The following is a 6283-nucleotide window of genomic DNA, read 5'->3' on the forward strand; positions in this document are numbered from 1 at the left end:
TATCCCAGGCTGGAGTGCAGTGGCACGATTTCGGCTCACTGCAAGCACTGCCTCCCGGGCTGACGCCATTTTCCTGCCTCAGCCTCCCGAGTAGCTGGGACTACAGGCGCCCACCACCACGCCCAGCTAATTTTTTGTATTTTTAGTAGAGACGGGGTTTCACCGTGTTAACCAGGATGGTCTCGATCTCCTGACCTCGTGATCCGCCCTCCTCGGCCTCCCAAAGTGCTAGGATTACAGGCGTGAGCCACCGCACCCCGCCAGCAATTAGCTTTTAATGGTTCTTAGAATTCAAACTTTATCATTAGTTGATATTCTTTGTTGAAGTATATTGGAGAGGGGAGTGGCGTGGTCATATTTATGTTTTCTATGGAACACCTTAACTGGTATGAGGAGGACGAATTTAGCATTGGTAGGGACGGGGGTGAAAACCTGCAAACAGGGACAGTAACAAAAAACTTGCAGTGACATAGGGAACATAACGTGTATCCAAACCAAGTTAAGGCTGATGAGGATGAAGTGTGGGATGGATTTTTGAAACTGTAAGAAGTGAAGTCTGTCTTAACTACTTTTCCTGGGGGAATGGGATGCAGCTGACTCAGAGATGTCTTCTGACTTTCTAGGTAAATGGTGGTGACACCATTCAAGAGAGGGAACCAAGAAAGAAGAGAGGGAATTTTTTTTTTTTTTTTTGAGAAAAGACAAGTTCAACTTGGGACATTTTGATTTTTTATATTTGAGTGTGCCATAGGCAGTTTAGAGATATGATCAGAATCTGCTTGGTTGCCATGTCTAAGGGCTGGTCTTCAGCTTTTCAGAGTCATGAACACATTTTGCAAGAGCCAAGAGTTAAGCCAAACTTACCAAGGATTGATTTTCAAAGTAGAATGCCAATCAACTTTCAATGAGAACTATAACAGTCAGGTTAAGTTAGCAACATGGATTAGAAAGCAGAAAGCATTGTTAAAGGAAAGGGATCCCAGGACAGGTCTATTTTAATAGTAGTTGGGACATAAAGGCCTCAGGAGCCCCAACTGAGGCACAATTGATTTAATGTCTTTGTCTAGTAAGTAGCACATTCAGACTTCCTCAGGGACAGTATCTGTTCTTTTCTTCCTGTGCTTGAGCTATGGTTTTAATTTCTTTGCATGCATCACATATTTTTGGTGAAAATTGAACGTTTAAAACATTATAATGCAGTAACTCAGGGAATCAGATTCTCTCTTTCTCCAGGGCTTGTTGTTACTGCTTATCGTGGGTTGTAGGTTTGTTTGTTCTTTTGTTTGGTGACTTTTAGAAACATTTTTAAAGACTCTATTCTTTGCTGTGTGTGTTCACTAAAGTCTTTGTTCTGTTAGCTTAGTGATCCACTAATAATAGGACCGAGATTTCCTTGCATGCTAGGAGACAAAATAAAATAGCAGATTGTCTTGTGTTACAGTTCTGACCTAGCCTACACTATATGCTTGTGCAGAGCTTAAATGTCAGCCATAGGCAAAAGATCAAGGTCTTCTCAGGTCTTCTTTGAGTATCCATCCATTCCTGGGGAAGTGCATGGGCTTACAGAGTCCTTAATGTACTCAGAAGCTTTACAAAGCCCTCAGTCTCCTTTCTATCTTTTCCCCTAGCCTCTTATTTCCCAGGGGTTTTTGATTTGTCTACTGCTTGCCCTGTCTGTTATCCCTTGCACTAGATGGCTAACAGTAATACATTTGTTTTGAAATTAATTTATCAAACTCTTCTCAGAAGGCTGCTGCAGCCCTGAAAAGTTTCCAAGACAGATAAAACAGAGGCATGCCTCTGCACTGATCCCTTAGGGGGCCATGCTGGGGTTTTCTTACCTACAGTTAAATGATGCATTTAGTCTATTCTGCAACTGGCCATGGCTTTAAACAAGTCTTTAACGTAGGCTGGTTGCCATTCCAGTATAATTCACTTGAAAAGCAGTAGCAGTCAGGAATTGGAGCATCCTGGATGGGAGACGAGGAATCCAGAGCCTGGATTGGTGTGAACTTTTTATGCTCTTCACTGAATTCCCCCAAGATATCTGTAGAAGCTTGTTTGACTGTTCACCGAATGAGAGTGGTTAGCTATGCCTAACAGGGCCATCAAGAAAGGGCTCCTGGAGCCCTTAAGTTCAGCCTTTAAACATGATGGAGAATTTTCTAGTTGGGTCTTAAAAGGTTGAGGCCAGATGTGGGAATGTCTTCCTACCATATAGAAGGAACAACCAGAAAAGACATGGAAGCCTGAAATACCTTATGTGCTTTATGAAATGTAAGCAGTTGGCTGATTCCTTTCCATACAAAACCATGGCAATGTCTGAGTGTCAGGACCATGGTAAGGAGGTGTATGGCCCTGACCTTACAGCCTCTGAAGAGAAGGTCTTGGTGGCCGACAAATCTGGAGATGTGCACTCCTTTTTGGTTTCAGAGCCACACAGATGTGGCAGACTTGACCTGGCACACCTGTCAATGTTGTTAGAGGTGACTGTGGGTCCTGATAACTGATCCATCCTCACTGCCAACCGGGATGAGAAGATCCAGGTCAGCTAGGCCACGGCGCCTCACAGTATCGAGTCCTTCTGCCTCCGGCACACAGAATTTGTGAGCCGCATCTCTGCGGTGCCCACTCAGCCCGAACTGTTTCTTGTCCTCCTCCAGGGACTGCACTCTTAGGCTCTGGGAGTACAGAAGTGGCCCATCAACTGCACTGCTGTCACCTGGCCAGTCTGCAAGAGCTGATGGGCCTCTGGGGCCCCAGAGGTTTGTCACATCCGGGATCACGTTCTGGTGCTAGGAGAACTGCATGGCACTTCTGTGCAACTGTATTCATGTAATCCACATCTTCCAGCTTGATGCTCTCAGACAGCTTAGTGTACAAACAGCATCTGTCATTCTAGCACCAAGTGTGGGATGTGGCTTTCGAGGAGACCCAGGGGCTGTGGGTGCTGCCAGACTGCCATGAAATCCCCCTGGTGGTCTGCAGGCCTGTGGGTGGCCAGTGGCATTCTGTTCCTGAATGCACTGTGTTAAAAAAAAAAAAAAAGTCTCCAGCGTTATTCGTGGGAACTGGGCCATGCTGGAAGGCTCTAACGTCACAGATGCCAACTTCAGCAGTCTCTATAAGGCCATCTTCGATAACATGATCTTCTATCTGAAGAAGAAAGAGGAGAGACTGCAGTAGCAGCTAGAGAAGTCCCCCACCTGGGCCCCAAACCAAAAAGTTGAGGCCGGGTGAGGTGGCTTTGAGTTGCTGACTTTGGTCAGCATTAGTCAGCATTTAGTCAGGGCATTAGCTCAACTAAGGTTGGTAGTGCCTCTCACAACCCTGAAACAGCAAAAGCAGTTTTTATTTGCTCCCTCCTCATCCTGGCATCTCCCTTTAAGAAGGAAAAGATGACATTAATTAGGTCTGACCAGCTCAGCTCAGTGGATGGAATAGTCTCCTGGGCTCTAGAATATTCTGTATCACTGAGCATAGGCTCTTGCCTGGTGTTTGTGCCCCCTTCTGGTTGAAGAGAAGCTGTCCAGGGCATTAGCTCAACTAAGAGACTATGGGGCAGAGTGGAAGTGCTGGAAGCATTTTATCTTCATGTTGAAGGCAATCTGCTAACCTGTAGCAGTGGCAGCTTTTGATTTTTCTACCACACATGTGATGATGTTCATGCTGGACATGTCTTCCTCTAAGATGTATAGGCAGACATTTTTGTAGTGGCATGGAGGATGTTTTCATGTTGTTCTTGCCATCTCAGGTGGTGTGCTGCTCTCCAAGTAGCCACTTGCCACACGGGGCTATTGAAACTCAAATAGAACTAACTCTTCAGCCATCCCCAGCTCCAGTCACACTTCATGTGCTCAGGAGCCGCATATGGTGAGTGGCTCCTGCTTGGGAAGTACAGAAACATGATTCCCATGTCACAGGGAGCTCTTTCTGGCAGCACTGGTACAGAAGTTGAACTTGTTTCAGCAAGTGTGAAGACATGTGCCCTGGCTAGAAACCCAGTTTTAGAGGGAAATGATCGAGAATATCGTATTTATTACTTTGATTTGACCTTTGCACACACTACAGAGCAGCAGCGGTGTCACTGAATTCCAATCACCTATCAATAAGGATGAACTTTTGCGACTTTCTGGAAATCTTTAGCAGCAATATATAGAACTAGACTGAAAACATATTGAGCAAAATATTTGGGCGCATGCACTGTTTGTGACCGAAGTGTTCAGTTATAAACTGAACACTTTTGGGAGGTGATTTGGGAAGAAAGATTCTGTGATGGTTTGGCTTCTAGATGCATTAGGTAATTTGTTCATTTGAGCTTCTACCCACTCTCCAGTGATTAAGTTTCAAACACAGGAATGATTGTACATGTTGGTGATAACTTGGGTGTGGGGTTTTGCTGGGGCCTTAGAAACAAAAGCTGTATCAAAAGCTGGAGTGCTTCAGTTGTTCAATAAGTGCCTTGTTTTCCTAAAAAAAAACAGTCATTGCTATTTTATTTTATATATTGATTTTTTCACCATAAGTTATTGCGGTAGCAGGTGGTATTCTGGTTAACATGAAGTAAGTTTGCTTAGTGGTGATTGTGAGTTTGGTACACCCATCACTACACGAGTAGTATATACTACTGACGTGTCCAGCATGAAGCAGGGGCATTACGGTATGGTAGAAAAATGCTACAGGCTGCGCAGCCGCTATTGGTAGTCTTTTATCCGGCTCGGCCCTCCTTCCCATAAAAAAAAAAAAAAAAAGAAAAAAAAAAAAAAAAAAAAAAAAAAAAAAAAAAACCCACGCCTTCCCTCCAAGTTCCCAAGAGTCCATCTGCAATCCTTTACTATGCCTTTGTGTCCCTCATTGGGGCTTAGCTCCCCACAATATCAGTGGATAAACATAACAAATGTTTGCTTTATCACAATTCCCTAGAGTTATATCACTTAAATAATAAGTCTCATTCCATCCATAATTGCCTTACAAATGCTTAATTCATGTCTTTTCTATGAATGGCTGAGTAATAATTCGTTGTATAAATACATACCAACAGTTTCCTTATCCTCATAATGATATGATGGGCCAATATTGGAGTTGGTTCGCACAACTTGCAATTGGGGGCAAATTGTTCTGCTATAAAAATACGTGTGCAAATATCTTTTTATAAAAATGAGCTTACTTTTCCTCTGGTAGATCCCAAGAGTAGCTGGTATTGCTGGATCAAATGGTAGTTCTACTTATTAGTTCTTTAAGAAATATCCACAGTGTTTTCCATAGAGGCTGTACTAGTTTACATTCCCACCAGCAGTGTAGAAGTGTTCCCTGATCATCACATCCATGCCAGCATCTACTGTTTTTTGATTTTTTTATTATGGCCATTATTTCAGGAGTAAGGTGGTATTGCATTGTGGTTTTGATTTGCATTTCCCTGATCATTAGTGATGTTGAGCATGTTTTCATATGTTTGTTAGCCATTTGTATATCTTCTTTTGAGAATTGTCTATTCATGTCCTTAGCCCACTTTTTGATGGGATTGTTTTTTCCTTACTGACTTGTTTGAATTTGATGTAGATTCTTGATATTAGATTCCTTTATCAGATGTATAGATTGTGAGGATTTTCTATAAAATTCTAGAAGATAACATTGGAAAATCCTTCTAGACATTGGCTTAGGCAAGAATTTCATGACCAAGAACCCCAAAGCAAATGCAATAAAAACAAAGATAAATAGTTGGGACTTAGTGAAACTAAAGAGCTTTTGCATCACAAAAGGAACAGTCAGTAGAGTAAATGGACAACCCACGGAGTGGGAAAAAAGGCATTCATAATGGTGCCTCAAAGACCTTCACAGCCTGTGAGAAGTAAATCTGTTTCCCAAGGCACCTTTCTGGTAGTTTGGCAGCTGAGCAGATATGGAAAGAAACATGACTTCCTTAAAATATTTCAATTCAATCAGGCTCCTAAAATGTAACCTGTGGATATAGTTTGAATATATGTCCCCATCAAATCTCATGTTGAATTGTAATCCCCAATGTTGGAGGTAGAGGCTGGAGGGAGGTGTTTGGGTCATGGGGTAGATCCCTCATGGCTTGGTGCTGTCCTTGCAATAATGAATGAGTTCTCATGAAGTCTGGCTGTTTACAAGTGTGTGGCACCTACCCCTCCCCACAAATCTCTCTCTTGCTCCTGCCCTGACCTTGTGACATGCCTGCTCCCACTTCGCCTTCTACCATGAAAAAGCTCTCTAAGGCCTTCCCAGAAGCAGATGCCAGCACCATGCTTCCTGTATAGCTTGC

The 6283-nt window shown here is 43.1% G+C and overlaps 1 pseudogene; it reads left to right on the plus strand.

Annotated features, from left to right (window-relative positions):
* Positions 1-2295: 2295 nt before the first annotated feature.
* LOC108524350 (tRNA (guanine-N(7)-)-methyltransferase non-catalytic subunit WDR4 pseudogene) lies at positions 2296-3259 on the plus strand (annotated as a pseudogene).
* The last annotated feature ends 3024 nt before the right edge of the window (positions 3260-6283 follow it).

The sequence above is a fragment of the Rhinopithecus bieti genome, unplaced genomic scaffold (genome assembly GCF_001698545.2).
Source record: "Rhinopithecus bieti isolate Rb0 unplaced genomic scaffold, ASM169854v2 scaffold_83013, whole genome shotgun sequence".
Lineage (NCBI taxonomy): Eukaryota > Metazoa > Chordata > Mammalia > Primates > Cercopithecidae > Rhinopithecus > Rhinopithecus bieti.